Source organism: Artibeus jamaicensis, unplaced genomic scaffold (genome assembly GCF_021234435.1).
Source record: "Artibeus jamaicensis isolate MK-2021 breed Jamaican fruit bat unplaced genomic scaffold, CSHL_Jam_final contig_452, whole genome shotgun sequence".
NCBI classification, from domain to species: domain Eukaryota; kingdom Metazoa; phylum Chordata; class Mammalia; order Chiroptera; family Phyllostomidae; genus Artibeus; species Artibeus jamaicensis.
Genome location: NW_026521837.1, coordinates 2,587,929 through 2,613,684, shown reverse-complemented (window position 1 = coordinate 2,613,684; position 25,756 = coordinate 2,587,929). Strand labels below are relative to the sequence as shown.

The 25,756-nt window shown below is 37.0% G+C and overlaps 1 protein-coding gene across 9 annotated transcripts in view; it reads left to right on the top strand.

Annotated features, from left to right (window-relative positions):
* Positions 1-25,756, top strand: part of WDFY3 (WD repeat and FYVE domain containing 3) — a 280,919-nt gene that overhangs the window by 21,122 nt on the left and 234,041 nt on the right. For 7 of the 9 annotated variants that reach the window (XM_053666398.1, XM_053666395.1, XM_053666397.1 and 4 more), the window contains exon 2: positions 15,730-15,823. The exons of 1 other annotated variant lie outside the window; for it this stretch is intronic. The gene's annotated coding sequence lies outside the window, so the exon portion shown is untranslated. One more of the 9 variants, XM_053666392.1, reaches the window with a different exon arrangement.

The window sequence follows — 25,756 nt, the reverse complement described above, 5'->3', positions numbered from 1 at the left end:
CTTGCTTATTTTTCTACTGTCATGAGGAAATCAAGCTGAATGCTGTAAGCTCAGCTTTCAATATAATGAAACAGTAATTTTCGTCTCCTGGTTTAAGTATTTTTTTCCTTGGGAATTAAAACTGGTAGATCAGATTCCAGAGTTCTTGAGACAAGAAGCAAAATGCTATCATTGTTTGGTTCCCATATCCAGTGTATCTTGGAGATGGGAGACATTGAGTACTGGTTAGTGATTCAGAACCTATTTATATCCTGCAGGACAGCACCCCACTTTAATTTTGTTTAGTGATGCTGGCAGAGGCAAATTCAGAATTGGTGTATCTTATGGTGAGGACCAGTCATCACCATTTCTGTAATGCAAAAGAGCTTGTAATTTGCTGAGAGGTGGTGCTTAGGGAGGACTCAGGCAGTTGGGTTCTAAACAATAGTATCATTGAGGTCAGTCGTAGTAAGTCCATGCAATTAATACCTTGCATAACTGCTTCTCCTGCCACCTGGTTGTTTTCATGAAACTATTGAACAAGGACCAGGTTGGCTGGAGAAGTCTGACTTGATTTGTCATGTGGGTCATCTTATCCACCTGTTCATTGGGAAGCTTTATATATTGTTTTGTTTTTGCTTTGGCAGTGGCAGGATTCTGGTGAACACATAAGAGAGGAATTTTTTAGGTCATCGCCAGGTTGTGAGAGATTCATTCAAATAGTCATTCCATATATCTCCCTATTATTTATCCTCTCATCTCTCATGGTAACAAAAAAAGGAAGGATTGTAGGCTCTATACGTTCCAAGAAGCGTCTTCTGCAAATTACTATTGCATTCTGGAAATTCCCCAAACTTAAGCATGTTTTCAAGCCATATTTAACAACTATATTTTAAATTTTAACTTATTTTTTCTTATTTAACTTGGCTCTTTTCCTTTTTTTGATTTCATGTTCTATAGAACTATAGTTCTATAGTCCTTAGTTCTGTAACTAAGAATATAGTTCTATAGTCCTTAACTATAAAGGCCCATTTAAATATTTTTAACATTTTGGTTTAAAGAGTTCTAAAATGCCATATATGCTGTGTTTGTGAAAACATGTGTATATTTGTATACACATACATATACAATTAGCATAGAAAATGTCTGAAAAGGTACATACCACACTATAAACAATGATTATCTTTGGGTAATGAGTTTAGGGAAAATAAGAATTGGTATTGTGGTGGAGAGCGACTTTTATTGTTTGATGTCAAAAAATGTGTTCTGCTTGATATTTTATATTCTACTAAATACATACTTTTTGTTAATATGAAAAAAGGCCAGCATTTGGACAATGACAGGCAAGGCAGTGGCTGGCAGACTGGGTGGTTCCACATTTGTGTGCAGATAAACCCAGAAGAACAACTGGGAAGAGAGACAGACCGTGCAACCCAGGGTTCTAGCATGGGCAATAAGACCTCAGAACCTTTGGCTATAAAAATCTATAGGGGTTGTGGCAGTGGGAGAAGCTCCCAGGCTCACGGGACACTTTGTTGGAGAGACCCACGAGGTCCTAGAACATACACAAACCCACCCACTTGGGAATCAGCACCAGAAGGGCCCAATTTGCTTGTGGGTAGTGGGAGGAAGTGACTGAAAGCTGGCACAGAATTGTTCCCTCTCTGATCCCTCCCCCACATACAGTGTCACAATGCAGCTACGTGGGTTACCACACCCTGGCTCCTCTTCTTACAACCTAATAGGTGCGCTCAGACAAAAAAAAACATTGCCCAAATGAAAGGACAGATCAAAACTTCAACAATAGAACTATGTGGTGAAGAGGTAGCCAACCTATCAGAAGCAAGAGTTCAAAATACCGCTAATCAGGATGTTCACAGAAATGACTGAGTATGCTTAAATGATTGCTCAAATGATTGACCAAAATAGAGGAAAAAGTGAAGGCTATGCAAAGTGAAATAAAGAAAAATATTCAGGGAACCAACAGTGAAAGGAAGGGAAACCAGGACTCAAATCAATGGTTTGGAGCAGAAGGAATAAATAGACATTCAACCAGAATAGAATGAAGAAACAAGAATTTAGAAAAATGAGGAGAGGCATAGGAACCTCCAGGAAAGCTTTAAACATTTCAACATCTGAATCATAACAGTGCCAGAAAGAGAAGAGGAAGAGCAAAAAATTGAAAACTTTGAAAAAATAATGAAGGAGAACTTCTCCAATCTACCAAAGGAAATAGACTTTCAGAAAGTCCAGGAGGTTCATAAAGTCCCAAAGAAGTTGGACCCAAGGAAACACACACCAAGGCACATGATAATTATATTACCCAAGACTAAAGATAAAGAATATTAAAAGCAGCAAAAGGAAACAAGACCTACAAAGGAGTTGCCATTAGACTATGAGCTGATTTTTCAAAAGAAACCTTGCATGTAAGAAGGGGCCAGAAAGAAATATTCCAAGTCATGAAAGGCAAGGAACTACATCCAAGATTGCTCTGTCCAGCAAAGCTATCATTTACAATGGAAGGGCAGAAAAAGTGCTTCCCAGATAAGGTCAAGTTAAAGGAGTTCATCATCACCAAGCCCTTATTATGTAAAATGTTAAAAGGTCTTATCCAAAAAAGGATAAAAAATACAAACAGTAAAATGAAAACAGTCTCACAACTGTCAACTGAACCTGAGGGGACAAAAAAGAAAACAAAAACAAAATAAGCAAACAACTAGAACAGGCATAGAATCACAGAAGTGGAGATCATGTGGAGGGTTATCATTGGGTAACGGAAGGGAGAAAATGGGAGGAAAAGGTACAGGGAATAAGAAGTACAAATGGTGGGTACAAGATAGACAGGGGGAGGTTAAGAATGGTATAGGAAATGGAGAAGCCAAAGAACTCATATGTACAAACTCCTTAGTTCATAGACATGAACTAAGAGTGGGGAGTGCTGGTGAGAAAGAGGTGCAGGGCAGAGGAGTGTATAGGGGTGAAAAGAACAGGACAAATGTAATAGCATAACCAATAAAATACACTTTTAAAAAAGCCAGCATATGATTTTTGCTTCTTATAAAGTCAGAATTTCTGAATGATTAAGATTAATTAGCAATACTTATATATTGGGTTGGCCAAAAAGTTTATTTTTACCTGTACAATAACTCTAGGGATGTTTAGTTGTCTTTAACTTCATTCAGAACAGTTTTGTTACATTGTATGTGGACAGCTGACATATGAGTGTGTATTTAAAAAACTTTATCAAAATTGGTGAGTTTTTGTACAGCCCTTTTAATATTGAAGACGTAAGAAGATGTGCAACATTTTCAGTGTATTGTGCTTTATTATTTCAGGAAAGCTAAAAATCTCAACTGAAACACAAAAAAGATTTGTGCAGCGTATGGAGAAAATGCAGTGACTGATGGAATGTGTAGAGTGGTTTGCAAAGTTTCTTGGTACTACTTACATTGTGTCCAAATAATTCTTGCTGCGGGGCTGTCTTAATGCATTCGAAGATGTTTAGCAGCAACCCTGGCCTCTACCCACTAGAAACCAGTAGTGGCAGGTAGCTGACGTACTCAAAATACCCAAATCAATAAACTTATTGGTGAAAATGAAAAAGGTATCTATTATTTTACAGAAAAAAAACTAAATAGACTTTTTTGGCCAATCTAATATATAATGCTATTCTGTGCTGTCAACAAAAGCAAACATATTTAGTAGTTTTTGTTTTTATGTTTTAGCATATGGAATTGACAATCAGATACATATGGAAAGTAATTGCATGTGTTGGTTTTTCAAAATTTAGGTTGAATATCTTCTTTTATCAACCTAAAGATTTTTATTTAAAACTTACTTTGTAATTAACAACAGTATCTTCTGAAATGTCTGTAATTTAGAGGTCACATTGCAATACAGAATTGCGGGAAGGAGTTCTTTAACATCTTACTCTCTCCCTTGCTAACTTAGGTTTCATATCTAAGCATCAGATAGGGACCCAATGCTATGAAGAAGAGCTTATTAAGTAGGAGTATAAAGACACATTTTCCAGTTTTTAGTATGTACAGGCCTGATCTCCTCATCTTCAGGCTGTTTACTAGTTGATAAAGATTTTGTCACATTCCAAAGAGCAGTCTGTTATCTTTTTTAAATAATACTATTCCTTCAATTATACATAAAGAAAAGTGAACAAATTTTAAGTGTCCAGCTTAATAAATTTCCTTAGAATAAACATGCCACACCATTTAAAAAAATGAAAAAACCAGCCATAGGTTAGGAAAAATACTTGCAAAATATATATCTGGCAAAAGATTGGAGCCAGAATATCTGAAGAACTCTCAAAATTCAGTAAGGATGCAACTCTCCCAGTCAGAAAATGAACAAAAAAATTGCATAGACATTTTACCTAGGGTATATGAATGGTCAGTAGACTAACACAGAAAGATACAAATACATAGAAAGATTTTCAACACACTAGACTTCGGGGAAAATGAAAACTAAAACCATAGAGTGATACCACCACACACCCACTAAAATATCTTTTTTTTTTTTTTTTTGGAGAAAAAATAACTTTATTATTATTTTTTTTTAATTTTAGTTATTTTTCAAGTACAGTTTTTTGTCTATTTTTCCCATCCCAGCCTCCCCTGCCCCTTGCTCCCCACCTCCCTCCCTTTCCCCCCCCCTTAGTTCTCGTCCCTGTGTCCTTCCTTTTTGTTCCTCCAAATCCCTCCCCCCTTTTTCCCCCTTAACTTCCCTTCCTTCTCCCCTCTGGTCACTATCCCCTTGTTCTCTATTTCAGTGTCTTTGTTTTTTGGGTTTTTTTTTTTCTGCTTACTTGTTTGTTTTGTTGTTTAGCTTCCTGTTAAAGGTGAGATCATATGGTATTTGTCTTTCAGCACCTGGCCTATTTCACTCAGCATAATGCTTTCCAGTTCCATCCATGTTGTTGCAAAGGGTAGTAGCTCCTTCTTTCTCTCTGCAGCATAGAATTCCATTGTGTATATGTACCACAATTTTTGGATCCATTCATTTACTGATGGGCACCTAGGTTGCTTCCAACTCTTGGCTATTAGAGGACTAGAATATCTTAATAAAGCCTGCTGATGTTAAATTTGGTGAGAATATGAAACAACTAGAAGTTTGCTCTCATACATTGCTGGTGAAAAGGTACAGCCTCATTAGCAAACTATCATTAGATTCTTATAAAGTTAAAATTATCCCCAACGAACTATTAATTTCATTCTTAGGTGTATATACCCAAGAGAAGTGAAAGCACTTACCCATAAAAAGGCTAATGTTTATAGCAGCATTATTCAACATCGTTTTAATTTGCTTTTCATGAATAATTAACTGTACTGAACATCTTTTTATGTGCTTCATTTGTTACCTATATCTGTTTTTAAGTGTTGACATCTCTTGCTCTTTTTAAAATTAGATAGGTAGTTTAATTAATATTGAGTTATAAGAATTCTTCATATATGTTGGATACACCAGTCTTTTTTCTTGTATGTGTTTTACATATATTTCCTCCCAGTTTGTGTTTTCTTTCCATTTTCAAAAGTTTCTTGAAGTGTAGAAGTTAATTTTGATGAAGTAGTTTGTCAGTTTTTTCTTTATAGTTTGTACTATATATCCTATCAGAATTCTTTGGCTAACTCAAAGTCACAATGATTTCACATGTTTCCTTCTAGAATTTTCATAGTTTTAGGTTTTACATTTAAATCTGTGATCCATGTTAAGTTTTGTACGTGATGTGATGTATGGGCTGTTTGAGGTCCTTTTGTTTGCATGTGGATATCTAATTGTTCTAGCACCATTTGGTGAAAACTTTTTCCTTTCTCCATTGAGTTGCTTGATATTTTGTCAAAGATCGATCAACGATACATGTGTGCATTAGTTTCTGGAATCTCTGATCTTTTCCATTGATATAGGTGTCTATCTTTTCATAAGTACTACATTGTCTTAGTTACTGTAGTTTTATTTTTTATTTTTATTTTTTAAATGATTTTAACATTATTTTATTTTACTTTTTAAAAAATTTTATTTATTTACTTTTATAGAGAGGGGAAGGGAAAGAGAAAGAGAGGGAGAGAAATATCAGTATGTGGTTGCCTCTTGTATACCCCATGCTGGGGACCAGGAAACAACCCAGGCATGTGCCCTGCCTGGGAATTGAACCCGTGACCCTTTGGTTCACAGTCTGGTCATTCAATCCACTGAGCCACACCAGCCAGGGCAAATTTTTAAAAAGATTTTATTCACTTATTTTTAGAGAGAGGGGAAAGGAAGGAGAAAGAAAGGGAGAAAAACATCAATGTGTGGTTGACTCTCACACGCTTCCCACTGGGGACCTGGCCCACAACCCAGGCATGTGCCCTGACTGGGAATCGAACTGGTGACCTTTTGGTTCACAGGCACTCACTCAATACACTGAGCCACACCAGCCAGGGTTTATTGTAATTTTATAAAAAGTCTGAAAATCAGATAATATGAGCTTTCTGGCTTTGTTCTGTTTCAAAATTCTTTTGGCTTTTCCATGTAAATTTTAGAATCATCTTTAAGTTTCCAAAATAAAAAGTCTACTAGAGTTTTGAATGAGATTACGTTGAATTTGCAGATAAATTTTGAGACACATGACATACAGCTTCGCTATACTGTCTCCCAGTTTGTGAATATGGTGTATCTCTCCATTTACTCACGTCATCTTTGATTTTATCTCATTGATGTTTTTGGAGTTTTCAGAATACAAATCCTGCACATAGTTTGGTAACTTTATCCCAATGCATTTCATGTTTCTTGAGGTTCTGTTGTAAGTGGAATTTTATATCCATAAAATTTCCAGTTTCATTGTTGACATGTAGAAACATGATTGGTTTTTGTGTATTGAACTTTGTATACTACAGCCTTGCTAAATTCCCTTATAAAACCTAGTAGGTGTTTTTGTAGATGCTGTGGGGGTTTCTATATAGACAATCATGTTTCTGGAATAAGGACTTTTTTATTGTAATGTATGGTTTTTGGCTTTTTTCATACTTTTGCACTGGTTAGGACTTCCAGTAATGTTAAAGACAGGAAGTATTTGGGGTTTTTTTGCCATTAAATACAATGTTAGCTGTATTTATTTGAAAGATTCTATCTATCTGTTTAGGTTTCATTTTATTCCTAGTTTCTAAGTGTTTTTAAAATCATGATTAGCTGTTGAGTTTGTCAAATGTGTTTTTAATGTCTGTTGAGATTATCATATGGTTTTTCTTTTTTGTCTATTAAATGGTGAATTATATTAATCAGTTTTTAAAATATTGAGCCAGTCTTGTATTTTCAGGATAAACTCCACTTGGTTATGATGTAGTATCTCTTGCAAATTCGGCTAGTTAATATTTCATTAAAATTTTTGTATCTGTGTTCACAAAGGATATTGGATGTTTTGTCTTTTAATGTCTTTGGTTCAGGTATAAGGCAATGCTGATCTCAATACAATACTTTGGGAACAGCTTCCTCCCTTCTGGATTGAGCTGGTTTATGTAAACATGCATATACAGTGTGCCATCTTTTCTGTAAAAAAGGAGGGGAGAAATAAAACATGCATGTATCTGCTTAACTTTATGAAAAGAAGAGATGGTGGGAGGTAATGGAACCAAAGGTTTATGGGGGGGAAATGACACTTTTCAAAGTATACCTTTTCATATAGTTTTGACTTTTCAAAGCCTGCTGTGTTTCATATTCAAAATCAGGATGGGGATGGGGAAGATCCTAATCAACTGAAACAAACCAACCAGACTGTATGTAAATTGCACTGTACCCATGTCGAAGGGCAAGAGTCAATCCAAGTAACTTATTGACACAGAATTTGACTGTTTACCCTCATGCTGTGTGGAGATAAGAGGGAGGGATTGCAAACAGATGCCGAATTCTTTCTCTCTCTCTATCTCTCCCTCTCTCTTTCTTTCTTTGTCTGTCTGTCTGTCTGTCTTGTCTTTCTTATCTTTTCTTTCAACTCTTTCTACTAGAGATTATTTTTTGTTGTGATGTGTACAAAGCAACTCTAGGTTATTTGAGTGTTGAGTAAATATTTTGAGGTTGTTGGAGCCAGGACTTATGGATGAAGAGACAAATATGGAATGGAGGAAAGCAGAAATGAATCCTATGGGAATGGATTGCAGTAGAAGGTATTAGAGTAAATATATTATTTTTGAAATAATTTTTATATGTATGTTTATATATGTGTACACATATAAGTATGAATGTGTATGTGTATGTATATGAACATATGTGTGTACATAAGTTTATGGATACATATGTGTGTTCATTTCCTAATAGCTCTGTTCAACAGGAAGGCTAAGAAGCAAAGAGCAATGGATGTATCTAACCCTAAAACTTGGCCTCTAATACTGTTCCCAACACAAGGGAACCAGAGTTCTTCAGAGAAATAAAAGGCTGACTCCAGGCCCAGTCAGGGTACATATGACATGAACTTCTTATTTTACGCTAGAAAATAAGAATTAAAAAAAAAAAAACTGGAGGCATGTCACAATTCAACAACAGTGTAGGCAGATGGACATGGTGTGACTCCAGATATGACACCCTTAGGTGACACATTATCATCTGTGTAGTATTCTGGCCAAGATGTAGAACCTAAATCTAATCATGAAGAAACTTCAGAATGTTCTAAAATGAGGAACATTCTACTTAAAGGGGGTGGGGAGGACTGTGTTCTTCAAAAAAAACAAAAACAAAAAACAGTATAATAAGTGGCAAAGAAAGGCTGTAGGGGTTTAATTAAAGGAAATGTAAGACAGAACCACTGGCTGTAATATCTGATCTTAGGCTAGATCACATACTAAGTGGGGGAAATAACTGTAATCAATTGGGGGAAAAACTGAATATAGGTCATAAGTTAATATATTTAACAGTGTTCACATTACTGAAGATATCTGTACTGTGGTTACAGACGAGTCTGTCTCTGTCCTTAGGAAATGTACAGTAAAGCAAAGGGGCAAAGGGCCATGCTGTATATAATTTTTCCTCAGCTAGTTTAGGGGGAAAAAAGCATGTCTGTGTGAATAGAAAGAAAGTGCAAGAGCACATGAACACAAATAATAAAATAACATTAACAAGTGGTAACTGGGTGTAAGGGTGATTTTTGTATTCTTATATTTTAAATTTTCTGTAAGTCTGAAATTATTTCCAAACAAAATATTTAAAGCTTTAAAATACCCGCCTTTTACTTTTAGACTTTATTTACTTATAAAGAGTTTGGTTCTTTGTTGGGAACCAGTTCAGAATGAACACTTAGAATATTTGCCTCTGTGTTGGTGTTGGGGCTCTGTAAACCAATCATTGGTGAATGTGACAGTAGTTAGTGGAAAATAACTGAGTCACGCTGTGGATGGCCAGAATCAAAACATATTTGGGGGAGTGTGGGAGCTATTTATTATAGTGATTTATTTATGTGTATGGAAGTATTAGCTACAATGTCTGCTGAAGTCTTCAGAGTCACTGTTTCCATTTATCTGTTGAAGAAATAGTAGAATGATTATTTTACATGAAGAATCTAGCTGCTGTCCCATGATTACTTAGATTATTTTGTCTTGTTAACTCAGATTGTATTTTTTTAGAGATTTTATTTATTTTTAGAGAGAGGGGAAGGGAGGAAGAAAGAAAGAAAAAGAGAGAGAGAAGCAGGGATGTGAAACATGTGCAAGGCTGCCTCTTGCACGCCCCTACTGGGAATTGAACCAGAGAACTTTCAGCTCATAGGCTGGCACTCACTCTACTGAGCCACACCAGCCAGGGCCTAGATTTGTCATTTTTAACCCCAAGAGAGTAATTACACATTTGTTTATTCTAAAAAAATGCTTACTGAATGATTACTATGTGCCAGACCCCTTTCTAGATGTTGAAGATGTAGCACCAAATCAAACAAAGCTCTTGCTCTCATGGATTTTATGTTTTTGTTGGAGGAAATAGATGAACAGGAATAGAAGTGAAATAACTGAATGTCAGTAACATTGGAGAAAGATTAATCAGAGAAGTGGATTAGAGATTCTGGGAGCGGAATTGTAGCTTTAAACAGAGTGTATAGGGAAGACTTAGCTTGTCTCCTTAGCCCAGAAGACATTTGAACAAAGATTTATTTGAACAAATAATAAAGGAGAACTTCTCCAATCTGGCAAAGGAAATAGACTTCCAGGAAGCCCAGGAATCTCAGGAAGCTCACAGAGTCCCAAAGAAGTTGGACACAAGAAGGAGCACACCAAGGCACATCATCATTACATTAGCCAAGATTGAAATGAAGGAGAGAATCCTAGGAGCAGCAAGAGATAAGGGGACAGTCACCTACAAAGGAGTTCCCATCAGACTGTCAGCTGATTTCTCAAAAGAGACCTTGCAAGCAAGAAGAGGCTGGAAAGAAGTATTCCAAGTCAAGAAATCCAAAGACCTACAACCAAGATTGATCTATGCAGCACAGCTTTCATTTAGAATGGAAGGGCAAAGTGCTTCTCAGATAAGATCAAATTCAAGGAGTTCATCACCTTATTATATGAAATGTTAAAGGGACTTATCTAAGAAAAAGAAGATAAAAAATATGAACAGTGAAAGGACAGCAAATTCACAGTTATCAACAACCACATCTAAAACAAAAGCAAACTAAGAGGACAGCTAGATCAGGAGTGAACCATAGAAATGAAGATCACATGGAGGGTTGGCAACAGGGGAGTGGGAGAAGGAGAAGGGGGGAGAAGGTACAGAAAATAAGTAGCATAGACCATAGATAGAAAATAGAGGGAGGGTAGTAGGGGAAATACAGAATCTAAAGAACTTGAGACACGTGTTCATGAACTAAAGGGGGGGAATGGTGGGGGAGGGGTGTGCAGGTTGGAGGGGAATGGAGGGGGGGAATAGAACAAATGTAATGGCGTAATCAATAAAATAAAAGATAAAAAATAAAAAATAAAAAGCCAGGAAGAGAGTGAGGCACGCAGAGATAGAATTGTCTCTTGGAAAACTAGGCAGAGAGAACAGTAAGTATAAAGGCAGTGAGGCAGGAGTATCACTGTCCTGTATAAGGAATAGCGAAGGAGGTCAGTGGGGAATGCAGTGGATGTAATGAGGAGCACATTATATAGGTTCTTTCATTCTGTTTTAAAGATTTTGGCATTTATTCTGAGGTGAAGAGCCAATCATAGATTTGGGGCATAGATGTTATCTTATATGACTTATGTAAGATTTTCAGGACCACTGGTTACTTTGATGAGAAAGGACTGAAATTGGGCAGGGTAGAGAAGTTGGGATGCCAATTACTAAATTATGGAAGAAATCCAATTGAGAGATAACCAAATTACTATTCTGATCAAAGTATTAATGTAGGTGATGAGAAGGGATTAGATTCTGGATACAGTTTGTATCCAGATACATAGAGCAATATATTTGCTGATGGCTGAGAGGGTAAATGCTTGAACTTCATTGATCAGTGAAAAGAGGAGAAATAGCAAAGGAGGCTGAGAAGGAGTGGCCAGTGAAATGGGATGAAACCAGGAAAGTATTTGTTTTTCGGAAACCAGGTAAATGAAGTGTATCAGGGCTTGGTGCCAAATGTTGCAGGTAGGTCAAGAAAGAAAAGAACTGACTGGCCTCTTGATTTAACAGTATGCAGGTAATTGGTCACCTTAGTAGAAGTTAAGTGGGTAAGTGTGGATCTGGAAGTTCTTTTGTGATTGCTTATATAGGAATCAAAGGCAAAAAAACATAGAGTGATTGAGATTTTATGTGAGTTTTTAAATTTTAGTGTTTTATTGATTAAAAAAATTTTTTTTTATTTAGAGACTGGGGAAGGGAGAAAGAGAAACATGGATATGAAAGAGCAACATCAATTGGGTGCCTTCTGTACACTCCCTGAGTGGGGACCAAGCCTTCAACGCAGGCATGTGTCTTGACTGTGAATCAGACTGGCCACCTTTCAGTTTTTACCAGGCCACCCAACCAACTGAGCCACACCAGCTGGGGCTTATGTGGCTTTTGATATTTTTCCTGTATAATACTCTTCATCAGGTGATCTGCTAGGAGTCTTGAGAAGCCATATGAGGGCTGTAGCTCTGCTTATTAATTTTCCCCAGACATTTAGCTTTCTGTTACTGTTTAATCTGTCTAGCTTGTGTAATGCTCAGAAAGAGATTCCTAAAACTCTTTTGGGGCTATCTGCAAGAAACATTTTTCCTCATTGATCTTCAAGCCAAAAAGCATGACTCAAAGGTGCTTAAAGTTTACCCAGCACAATTTCCATGTAAGGTATAAGAAAACCAATTTAAAGACATGGTTAGTCCAAGGAGGTACAGCTGATTGTCTAGGCAAGTCTGGGACCCAGGTCTCTGTGGTGTTTTGGTTTACATAATTTACTTTCGAAATTTATTTTCATACCTATGTTCGTATACATTCATATTCACCCTTTGACAATAAAAATTACATTCTAAATTTGGAGGCAACCAAAGCATGAAATAAAAAAAGATGTCAAATGTTAGGGTCAAAATGAGAACTCTGTCTAAATTGTGATTTAAAACCATTTCTTAGAATTAATTATACTCTATTGCAGTTACAGTACACTGAAATCTCATCAAAGCATTTACCTTTGGCTGAAATTATATTAAAATAAAATATTCTAACATGATGAATTACATGTTATTTTAGATCTCTGATACTTTCAGATATCTGTGGTGCATTAATTTACAAAAATGGGCTAGAGAAAACCTTGGTACTCTAGCTCGCTCTCTTCAGTTCTGTCTGGCCTGCTGTTTCTGCATCTGCTTCTCTGTCTCATCGCTCGCCTGGACCTGGCACTGCATAGTTTGTAAAAGCAAATAATCAGCATCCAGAACACAGAATATCTATGAGAAAAAATAAGTAAAGGGTGAACAACTGAGGAGGATTTGGGCAAAAGAGATGAATAGGCATTTCATAAAAGAGGAACACAAGTTAGCCAATAAACTTGAAGAAATGCTCAGTATCATTAGTTAACAGGAAAACACAAATTTTTTTAAAGATTTTATTTATTTATCTTTAGAGGGAAAGGGAAGGACAGGAGAGAAATATCAATGTATGGTTGCCTCTCATGTGTCCCCTGCTGGGAACTGGCCTGCAACCCAGGCATGTGCTCTGACTGGGAATCAAACTGCGATCCTCTGGTTTGCAGGCCCGCACTCAGTCCACTGAGCTACACCAGCCAGGGCCAGGAAAACACAAATTGATACCACAGTTAGATGCCACTTTATACCCCCAAATAAAAAAAATACTGACATGACTAAATGTTGGAGAGGATATGGATCAGTGTGAACTACCTGTTGCTGCTGGGATTATGAATTTTAAAAATACTTTTGAGAAAATAAAAATTTCCATCCTCATGAAAAGTTGCATATTTCTCAACTCCCAGCCACATACTTAAGAGAAACTTTGCCATCTGTAGAACAACAGATGTGTATGAGAGTTTTCATAACATTGTTCATGATAGCAAAGAGAAAAAGAACAAACCCAGGGGAAAGCAAGATGTTGTAAAGAGAATGAATTATTCAATTACAGTATGATCACACAATACAGAGTTTTTCTGTATGAAAATGAATGAATTACAGGTACATACAACAACATGGATGGTATCTTGAAAACATAATACTGAATGGAAGAGACATATCCCAGAGGACAGGAGGTGCTTAATACCATTTTTACAGAAACAAAAACAAACAAAATGAAAGCACTGTGCTGTTGAGGGACAAGGGCATATATGATACACTTTTAAAACACAAAGGAATGGTAAACACAAAATCTAGGCTAGCAGTTACAGGGGACAGAAGGGATAAAAGAAGTGGGGCATGGGATAGGGAGGAACAAATCAGTAGAACATTACCAATAACCTCTATTTAGGTTCCTGAATTGGATAACAGGTACCTGGATGTTCATTCTGTTAATTTGCTTTGAGTTTAAAACATGTTACAAGTAACTGTTGTGTGTAGCAATTAATATATTAAAAATAGAGAAGGCATATGCTGAGGTTACAATTTAGGAGACATTTCATTGTTTCTGCCTACTCCGTCACTGCCACTTGAATTCCTAATGTCAGTCAGTACTTCACTAGGGAATATTGTTTTAAAGTCTTCTGTCTGATTAAGGCTGTGTCTGCCGTCTGCCAAGACCCTCAGTGACAACTTGTTGGATGGGTAACCGATTTGGGAAAATGATTCAGGATGTTTCTCAGAAAAAACTACCTAAGAGGTAGATATTTAAAAACACTTTTCCTTCCACTTCCAGCTGGGTTCTTATTTTTTGAAAAAGTGAGATAGGCAGTGAAACTAGGTTATTGTTGCATAGGCTCCTGAGTGATAATTAACTATATTTGAAGGCAGTATTACTGATTATATTTAAACTACTGCAGAAACATTGTCAAAGTGATTAACAGATAACAAAAATAGTTGATCAAAAAAGCATAATGTTGCTAAAAATGAAAACATCATGTGATTTCACTCATGTGTGGAATCTAATGAACAAACTAAACTAACAGGCAATGTAGGGACAGACTCACAGTGAGCAAGCTGACAGCTCCTGGGGTGGAGTTTGGGGGTGGACGAATGGAGCTCCTCCACCTCAAAAAAGAAAAGAGGACTCATGGACACGGACAGCAGGGTGGTAACTGGGGAAGGGCGTAGAAGGGGGATAAATGGTAATGGGAAAAATAAAATAAAAACAAAAATCTTACATTATTACTTTAAAAATAAAGAAGAAACTATACTTAGGCAAAACATTTCAGAGTTAGAGGGCCCATGGGAATTAGTCCAAGCTCCTCATTTTAGAATAAAGAAACTTTGGGCAAAAAAAAAATAATTAAAATCATAGAACTTTTTAAAAAAAGATTTTCTTTATTTATTTTTAGAGAGAAGGGAAGGGAAGGAGAAAGAGGGCAAGGAATATCAATGTGTGGTTGCCTCTTGTGATTCCTTACTGAGAACCTGGCCTCAACCCAGGCATGTGCCTTGACTGGGAATTGAACTGGTAACCCTTTGGTTTGCAGCCCATGCTCAATTCACTGAGCTATACCAGCCAGGGCAAGATCATAGAACTTGATGAGAGCAGAGATAAGAAGGTCCAGAACCTAGATTTCATGATTCAAGTCTCATGTTTTCATATTAAAATAGTGAATGGTAAATAAATATTTAAATATTCTACTTAAGGCATGCTAAATAACTCAAGGTTGGTTTATAACCATTGAGTGAGGGAACAGTGTTTTCTGATTTTAATTTACAGCAAATTAGTTCAACTCTATACTGTATCTATAAATACACCTAAAGAAATAACATGAATTTTTTTTCTTCTTTGCTGGTATTTGTATTTCCAAAAAGAGACAGAGTGATCTGTGATGTACAGGTGAATTCTGAACTGGAAATGGGAAGAATTTGGTTCTGAACCTGGCTCTGTCACTAAATAACTAGTGTTGACAACTCGTGTTGTCATTGACTCTTTACATAACTATTCTGGGTTTCAGTTTCCTCACCCTCAAAAGTAAAGAAGCTGAACCAGGTGGTTTATAGAATCCATCATTAAATAACTCTATAATCTTTATGGATTTGTGAATAGCAAATTTTATCTACCTTAAATAAAGTGTCATGTTTTCCATTATTAAACCATTGGTGACACAGAAAGAGATAAAGAGAGACTCAGGAAAAAAATGAATGACTCATGATGGTAAAAAATATTCTGAAAATAAAATGTTTCTTTTTTTTTTCATCATAGATACAATACTTTTCCACATCTGCTTCTGGAGGAAGGTGCCTGCCACTCCTATTGTTTCTGTGCAGGTTCATGCCAGCCCAGAAGAGAGAATCAGGTTAGTTTTAGAATTGTTTTGTCAGTTGAACCAGGAGCAGGAACAGAATCATGATAGTCTTTGCTGCACCACTGCACTGTAGCACGACCTCTCAACTGTGACTCAGAAGAGCTGGATTTCAGTCTTTCTGTAGCACCGATGGCTGGGTGAACTCGGGTAACACTCCTTTCCAGGATGGCTTTTAGTTTTCTGTACCAGAAGAGGGTATGTGAGAATAAATCACCTCAGTTTCAATTCTGGCTTTAAAGCATTGTTACTTTTATTGTCATTACTTACACAGAATAAAATCATGTTTTTAACACATTATTTTCTTTATTATTTGCCTGGAAAAATCTTGTCGTAAGCACAGGCTTTGGAACTATTGTATTTTACTTTGAGTGGCTAGTTCGAATGATCAACTATGTTGTGAGGCACTTTAAAGTGCTGTTGATACCTAGCGGCCTTAGTTTTAGTGTTCTACTTGGTTTAATTTTTACTGAAAAACTTATTTTTTTTACATGAGGTTATTAGTACTTAAGTAATGTTCTGAAGCTTTGGAGTAGGTTCTTTTTGACCATGTTGGTTCTCTGTTGGATTGCATGTGAGTTAGTTCAAATTAACTTAGCCAAAAGGGGACATTATCAGTCTTTTCCGTATGTCAGAGAGTGTGCCAAAGGACCCAGGGACAGAAGTGCAGAGGGGCTGTCTGAAGAGAACCCAGGGACCAAATGCAGTCAGGTTTCCCTCCTGCCCCCAGGGGAGAGCTGCTCTTTGGAAACTGGCTTCCTTCACATTTCTCCTCTTTGTCAGGGAAACATGGTTGCCACCATCACCCACCTCCCAAGCTTTATACCTTGTAGTTCAGACACCCAAAGAAAGCCTAGCCCCTAAGCTCCCAGTCCTTGTGGACAAGTTATGACTTAGGGCAGGAGCATTTAAAAACTTTGCCATGGTTGTTTTGCTATCCGTGTTTCAAAGCCTTATTCCTACCAAAATGCAGATGACTAATAATGTATTACTCTGTCCAGGTACATTTGTATTTTAATTGCTATGAAATGTTAAGCTTAAGCTGTATTTTCCATACCGTGTAGAAGTGAAATATTGTGTTCCAGTCTATAAAAGTGATTAACATAGATGCAAGAAAAGTGCCAGGAATTGAAAACAGCATTTTAGGGTTCAGGCAGTGGAAGATAATGGGTAACCATATCAATGTGGGTAGAGGAGGAGGGCAGATAATCAAATACACAGACATATTTTTAAGGTAGAAATACAAAGATTAAATATAACAACTAAAAGAAAAGCCAATAAAACTAAAAGTTAAAGTCGTATTTAACTTTTTAAGAAAAAGATTTGAAGGTAGAAGAAAGTACTATTAGGTTTAGTCCCAGCTCAACTGCTAACTATGATTTTGGATAGTTATAAATTACTAATTCTCTGTGCACCTCAATTTACTAAATCCTGGCCACTTATTAGCTGTTTGACCTTAACTTTTGGACATCGGTTCTTTGTCTTAAAAGTAGAACTGGTGATGGTGGTACTTCATGTGGTTCTTCTGAGGAGTTAATATATGGTGTTTAAAACAGCTCTTGGCACATTAACAGCAGCAGCAGCAATTTTTTTTATCCTCACCTCAGGAAATTTTTTCATTGCTTTTAGAGAGAGAGGAAGGGAGGGAGAGAAAGAAGCATGATCAGTTGCTTCTCATACGTGATGATACCAGGGATCCAACCAGCAACCTAGGTGTGTGCCCTGACCAGAATTGAACCCTCAGCCTTTTGGTTATGGGATGATGTTCCAACCAACTGAGCCACACTGGCCAGGGCAGCAGCAATTTTTGAAATGAGCAGATTAGATTATATGATTGTAGGAGTCCCAGCTAACTAAGGGGAAAAAATATGTGGTTTAGGATTTTCTGATCTGGACTAATGTCTTTTTTCCAGAATAAAGACTTGGAAGCTTTTGTTATCTACTTGAGTCCTACATTGAGGCTAATTTTGGTACTGCCAATAAAAGTTACTTTGAATAAAGTATATGTATTAGTTCTCCATTGCTACATGCATTAATTTATTAGGGTTGCCGTAACAGTGACCACAAACTATGTGGCTTAAACAACAGAAATTTATTGCCTCACAGTCTGGAGGCTAGAAGTCTGAAAGCAAGGAGTAAGCTGGAGTTGTTTACTTCTGAGGGTCTCCGAGAGGGAGATGTGTTTCAGGTCTTTCTCCTTGAACTGCAGCTGGCTGTCTCCTCTGTGTGCCTTCACATTGTCTCTCCTCCATGTGTGTCTGTCTTTTTGTCCCAGTTTCCCCTTTTTATAGGGATACCAGTCGTGTTGGGTTAGGGCCCAGCCTGATGATCTCAATTTAACCTTTATGCTCTATAAAATTCTTGATTAATTTTTAAAAGCCTGTATCTCCAAATAAGGTCACATTCTGAGGTGGGGTACAATTTAACCCGTGGCACTACATAAGAAATTACCCCAAAACTTAGTGACTTACAACAACAAATGTTACCTGTTTTTGATCAAGAATCTTTGCTGGGTCCTCTGGCTTCACTGAGCATGTCTGCCAGGGCTTCAGTCTCATCTAAAGATCCTGGAGGAGGATCTGCCTCCACTTCACTCACATGGCATTTAGTTCCTCCTTGGTTGTTGGGCCAGAGGTCCCTGTTCTTTTTTTTTTTTTTTTTTTTTTTTTTTTTCGAATTTTATTATGTATTGTTTTTGGGTGTACAGCTTAGTGGTTAGACAATCATATACTTTATATAGTATTCCTCTTGTTGTTTCCAGTATACCAGCTAGCACCATACATAGTTTTTACAATGTTATTAACTATTTTGCTTTACGTACTTCCTGTGACTATTTTGTAACTACCAATTTGTGCTTCTTGGTCTTTTCACCACTATTTCTGAGTGCCCCAACCACCTCTTCCCTCTGGCAACAACTAGTTCACTCTCTGTGTTTGGGAGTCTGTTTCAATTTTGTTTGTTTATTTTCTGTGGATTCCACATATAAGTAATACGATATGGTATTTGTCTTTTTTTGACTGACTTATTTCACAGAGCATAATACCCTCTAGGTCCATCCATGCTATCACAAATGGTAAGATTTTATTCTTTTTTATGGCCAAGTCATGCTCCATTGTGTATACAGCTTTTTTACTCACTTGTGTCTTGATAGGCACTTGGAGTGCTTCCATAGCTTGGCTGTTGTAAATAACACTGCAGTGAGCATACTGCTGCATGTTTGAGGTCTGTACAGAAGGTACCAGTCACATACTATGAAAAATAGAGATACTTACTGAAGAAGGTACAAAATATAGGAAAGATCGAACATAGGGCAATGACGTATCAGTCCCCTTCAAAGTAGGCACCTTGGGACCACACACAGTTCTCCCAGTCGCCATCAGCTGTCCCATCATATTTTTCCGAAAAAAAAAAATGGTCTCATCAATGGTCTGAAATCTCTTCCCTTTCACAGGTGGTTTTAGTTTGGGAAAAGCCAGAAGTCGCAGGGTGCCAAACCTAGGCTATAGGGGGCCTGGGTCACCTGGGTGATTTGATGTTTTGCCAAAAAACTCTGCAGGTGATGCATTAGCAGGTGTGTTGTCATGATAAAGCTGCCAATCAGCAGTTGCCCATGGCTGTGGCCTTCTGAGCATCCAACAGTTTCCACAGAAGAATGTTCAAGCTTATCACAAAATTTGATGCAGATTTGTTGCTCTGCTTGCTTAGTCATTTTGAAGGTGATGGCCACACAGTACGCATAGTCACTCAACAGCATCTGCTGACCCAACTGACTAATACAGTGAAGTCATGGTTGTTCACACATGTGCATTCCAGTCCACCCACCTTGACTGCCAGATTATATCAGTGTAGCTCAAACAAGTTCTTGTTATATTAACAATGGCTAGACTTTTTCTGGACTGACTTTGTATTCTTCATATTATTAGTGTTTTGGGGTTTTTTGATAAATCCTCAGAAGTAGAATCACTGGGGAATCATGGGGTCATAAGGGAGATCCATTTTTAATTGTTTGAGGAAATTTCATACTGTTTTCCACCGTGGCTACACCAATCTTCATTCCCACCGACAGTACATGAGGATTCCCTTTTCTCCACATCCTTGCTAACATTCGTCATTTCTTGATTTATTGATGACAGGTGTAAGGTGATAATATCACTATGTTTTTAATTTGCATTTCTCTGACAAATAGTGACATTGAACATGTTTGCATATGTATATTGGACATCTGTATGTCCTCTTTATTTTTTATTTTTTAAAAGATTTTATTTAGTTTTAGAGAAGGGGAAGGGAGAGAGAAAAAGAGGGAGAGAATCATCAGTGTGTGGTTGCCTCTCATGCACCCCCTACTGGGGACCTGACCCACAACTGAGGCATGTACCCTGACTGGGAATCGAACCAGCCAGCCTTTGGTTTGTAGGCCAGCACTCAGTTCGCTAAGCCACACCAGCCAGCGCATATATGTCTTCTTTCGAGAAGTACACATTAAGATCCTCTGCTCATTTTTTATTTTGCTTGTTTGTTTCTTTATAAGTTAATCTAAGGTAGGTGGAGGTATGTGAGTATATGGCACATAGAGTAACATTTCCTTAGTAAATTTAGTCTAAAAAATTTTTAAATTTATTGAGACAAGATTGTTTTAAACAATTTTATTAGAATAGATTGGTTATGTAAAGCATCTGATTACATAACTGAATTTTCTAAGGAGTTGTTTAATTATACAGTTGACTCCTGAACAACTTGGTTTAGACTCCTTCGGGTCACTTATATATCTTTATATTTTTCAATAAATGTACAATTAGCCCTCCGCATCCTCTGTATCGCAGGTTTTACATTTGTGGATTCAACTAACCACCTATCAAAAACAGTATTTTGGGCCAGCTGTATGGACTACTGTATACGTTGTTCCGTGCCATTGTACATGGAGAATTTGAGCATTCCTGGGTTTTGTTACCTGCAGGGTGTCCTGGAACAGATCCCCTGCACATACCAAGGGACGACTAAAGTTTTGGGGAAGACGAAAAATATCTGTGGACTTTCACCTGCACTGGGGGATCAGTGCCCCAATGCCAGCATTACTAAAGGGCTGACTATAATTATTTGTGAATTATTATAGGTATATCATACATTTTGAGACTTATCAATTCTCACTAGATTTGGAAGTTTAAGTCATTTTATACTGTACAGACAGTCAATGAGTGTTCAATAGAATTTTTGTGTGACATTCCTTCTTGTTAGCAAGATGTAGTTTAACAGAAACCATATACAACTTTAAGACTTTCTTTTGGTACATACAGAATAGATTTCGAAATCCACTCTTATATTTGAACAAATGGTCATTTTTTTCCCTTTTAGAGAAAAGCCTGTTGCATTGATTATGGCAAAGAGGAAGTTTAACCATAGGCTCTTAGGATTCTGTGTTGCTAGCATATTGACCTGAAAGATTTTTGTTTTTTTAAATAATTTGCCTACTTTTTTAATGAAAACTTTTAGGAATAGGTAGAATTATGACAAAATTTTGGGCTTTACACTCTGTAAAGAAAATAGTGTTATATGTTTTATGGTTTAGAAAAATGTTACCAGAAATGAAAATGTATATAGTAAGATGTATTATTTCTAGAACCATATATTGAGAAAGTTTAAAAAGTTCAAGGAAGGGAACTTAATACAATATAAAAAGTGCAAATATACTTAATATGAAACACTTATTACAAAGTTAAAAAACTTTCTATAATCGGCAAAAATATGTTGAAATATAAAATAGCATTACCAATTAGAGTATTCAGATTTTCAAATTTAATTAAATTGTTCTTTATTTCAAGAAATGAAACTTAAAGTTTGGCACTTTCATTTTAATCACACTATGCCCAGTTGCAAAACTCTTTTCCTTAGATTTTTGGTGTACTGACTAGAGTCTGCAGTTCCTATGCCTACATGATTGAGTTGATTTTGGGGCTTCAATATCCCTTATTTGGCTGTTGTTCTGAGGACAAATTATGCATCAGTTTTTATCGACAGTATGGTTAAAACATTGTATAAAGTATTAAAACCAGATGTAAAAGTAACAAACCACAGTATATATATATATTTATTTAGTTATATTTTAGTCATATTTCCTGATTCAAATCATGGCATCATTGCTTATAGCTCTTTGTCCTAGGACATATTTCTTAACTTCTCTGTATTTTTCTCATCTATAAAATGAGCTCACTAATGATATTTAAGAGAAGTATGAGAGATAAATGAAATAATGCATGTAAAGTGCTTAACACTATCTGGCACATAGTAATTAAAAGCTACATTTATGTTAGCTGCCATTTGTTATTACAAGCATTGGCCTTAAGTTGTTTTTACTGGTGAATTTTTTAATATTAGTATATAACTAAAATGATGCCCTGCTAATGATAACATATAATTCTTGGTGCTTAGTTGATTGATTGTACAATTGATTAACATACTGATTTTAGTTTTGAAAAGTAGAATTGAGTTTGCATGAAAGAATATGAATTTGGAGCCATTGCTTAAATTGTTGACTAAGAAAGGATAGGAAAAAAGGGAACAGAGGAACTAAATGTGCTATTTTTGCTGAAGGTCTAAAAAGATATTTTTGTGGTCACTAAATAATTAGTCACTAAATAATTTTTTTGAAATTGGTAATACTAGGACGTCAATTTTTCATTTTTGTTTTCTTTTTAAACTTCAGCCACTAGCCTCTCTGTGTTTTGTGTTGACCTCGGGGAAAGGAGTGGGAGAAGGAGGAAATCCTGTTCCTTCTTTGTCTGGTAAAGGACAAGTCGCCTTGGTTATTCCTGGTAGGATTGCTCCTTGCGCCTCAGTTTTATAAAGACCTCAACTAAAAGGCATCTTTAAATGTGTTAATCTGATTGTGAGATGACTGTGGCCACATGGCACCCCCAAAAAGCCAATTTTCTTTTTTTAGAAGAAAAAGAATCTGTATGTAAGTTGAAAGAGATACGTAATTTAGGAGGAAGTCTGCTCATGTACATTTTGCTCCTAATTTGGTCAGGCATCTGCTTTACCTTTGCCTGAGCAAATTTTTGTATGTGTGTGCTTTTAGGTAAATGAAAATGAAAAAGGCTGCTGCTCTCCTAAGAGTTTGTAATATTGAAAGTGTTAATGCAACATAAATGGTACAGAAGGAGAGGAAGTGGGGGGCATCAGAAATACAAGGTCTCAAGCTGTTTTATTGTCTTTTATGTGTACAAGTGAGGAAGCTCAAAAAGCCTAGAGAATTATATTTTGAAAGTAAAGAGTATTTTGATTGAATGAAGGATTGTTGTGAGTGTCTATATGGTGAAGTAGAATGTGAGTTATAGAGTTATTTGATTTCAAAATGTATAGGGAAGATAGTATATAGGCCCTTTAAAATTTTTGTTTGCTTTTTTGTTTTTTACTTAATCATTCTGGGACTTCTTATAAAAATTAGGACATTTTGGTTTTTCTCTCCTCCAAAGAGCTGACATTATTTATAATAGTGCGACCCTCCTCCCTTTACTTCTTTCCTTCCCTCCCTTTCTTGTTTCTTACCACATAATTTTTTACTTTTAGTTTGGTTCTTTTATATTTGGTCTTACTTCATATTTTGTAAGTTATGTATCGTGTGTTCATGATGCAAGAGATGTTTTTCTCCTTACAATAGCTCGAATCTTGTCTTAACTATAATTGCCCATTCCAGATGTTTCAAAAAGTCCCATGGCAATTTTTGTAGTTACTTATGAATCAATCATGGTTCAAAATTTAAACTTTCTGAGATCAGAGTTAAGATTTGCCCTATTTTTTTGTCAAATCTTGTAAAGATTTTTTACTTCCGTCTGACATCAAGAGATTATCCTGACGCTTTGCTGTATCTGTATACTCATTCAGAAATAAGGATTTTGAGTTTTATGAGGTTTTTTGTTTTTTGTTTGTTTTAGTCAGAGATTGTTGAAGAAAGGCTTTTACAAAATGTTATCAGAAAGCAAGCTATCCCTCATGAAAGAAAAGTTTATTGTTGCAAGGCCCCATGATAGATATTATGGTTTCTCTTTATTTCTTTTCTTTTTTAAATTTAATTTGATTTATGTATTTTCAGAGGGAGGAAAAGGGAGGGAGAAAGAGAGGGAGAGAAACATCAATGTGTGAGAGACACATCAGTTGGTTGCCTCTCTCATGTCCCCAGCTGGGGACCTGACCCACATCACACTCATGTGTCCTGACTGGGAATCAAACAGGCCAGTGCTCAATCCGCTGGGCCACACCAGGTGGGGCAGATATTATGGTTTTTCTTCTATATATATATTTTTTATTGATTTTGTCATTACAGTTGTCCCCTTTCCTTTCTTCATTCCCCTCCACCATGTACACCCTCTCCCCGCTACATTACCTCCTTTTTTTCATGTCCATGTGTCATAAGTTCTTTAGATTCTACATTTCCCACACTACTCTTGCCCTCCCTCTATCTATTTTCTCCCCACCGTCTATGCTACTTATTCTCTGTAGCTTCTCCCCCCTTGTCCTCCTCCCACTCTCCTGTTGCTAACCCTCCATGGGATCTCCATTTCTGTGGCTCTGCTCCAGATCTAGCTGTCTGCTTAGTTTCCTTTTGTTTTAGGTGTGGTTGTTAATAACTGTGAGTTTGCTGTCCTTTCACTGTTCATATTTTTTTAACTCCTTTTTCTTAGATAAGTCCCTTTAACATTGCATGTAATAAGGGCTTGGTGATGATGAACTTGAACTTTACCTTATTTGAGAAGTACTTTATCTGCCCTTACATTCTCAATGAAAGCTTTGCTGGATAGAGCAATCTTGGCTGTAGGTCCTTGCCTTTCATGACTTGGATACGTCATTCCAGCCCCTTCTTGCCTGTAAGGTCTCTTTTGAGAAATCAGCTGACAGTCTGATGGGAACTCCTTTGTAGGTGACTGTCCCCTTATCTCTTGCTGCTTCTAGGATTCTTTCCTTCATTTTTATCTTGGCTGATGTAATTATGGTGTGCCTTGGTGTGTTCCTTCTTGGGTCCACCTTCTTTGGGACTCTCTGAGCTTCCTGGATTTCCTGGAAGCCTATTTCCTTTGCCAGATTGGGGAAGTTCTCCTTTATTATTTGTTCAAATAAGTTTTCCACTTGTTGCTGTTCCTCTTCCCCTTCTGGTACTCCTATAATTTGAATGTTGGAATGTTTAAAGATGTCCTGGAGGTTCCTAAGCCTCTCCTCATTTTTTTGAATTCTTGTTTCTTTATTCTTTTCTGTTTGGTCATTTTTTTCATCCTTCTGGTCTACTCACTTGATTTGAGTCCCAGTTTCCTTCACATCACTATTGTTTCCCTGTGTATTTTGCTTCATTTCACTTAGTGAAGCCCTCATTTGTTCATCTAATTTGTGACTAAAATCAACCAGTTCTGTGAGCATCCTGATCACCAGTGTTTTGAACTGTGCATTCAATAGCTGGCTATCTCTTGGTTGCTTAAAAGTTTTGGCTCTGGAGCTTCGATTTGTTCTTCCGTTTGAGTCATAATTTTTTGGTCTGTTCGCGCCTGTTAAGTATTAGGGCGGTGTTTTAGGTGTTCACCAGAAGAGGTAGCCCAAGTGGCTGGGCTGTGACGTGGTGGTACGTGGGGGGGTATCAGAGAGGGGACAATGGCGCTTGCTCCTCTCTTGCATTTCGGTCCCTTCTGCTGCTTCCCAGAAGCAAATTGGGCCCTTCTGATGCTGGTTCCTGGGCGGGTGAGCTTGTGTTCATTCTAGGACCCTGTGGGTCTCTCCAACAAACTCTCGTGTGAGGCTGGGAGTCTCTCCTGGCACCTCAACCCCCGAAAGTTTTTTTCAATTGGTGCTTTTAGTCTTTATGTCCCAGCGCTGGGGTCCTGGGTTGCGTGCCCTTTTTTTTTTTTTGTGCCTAGTTTATCTGCACATGAATGTGTGTCCGCGGTCAGC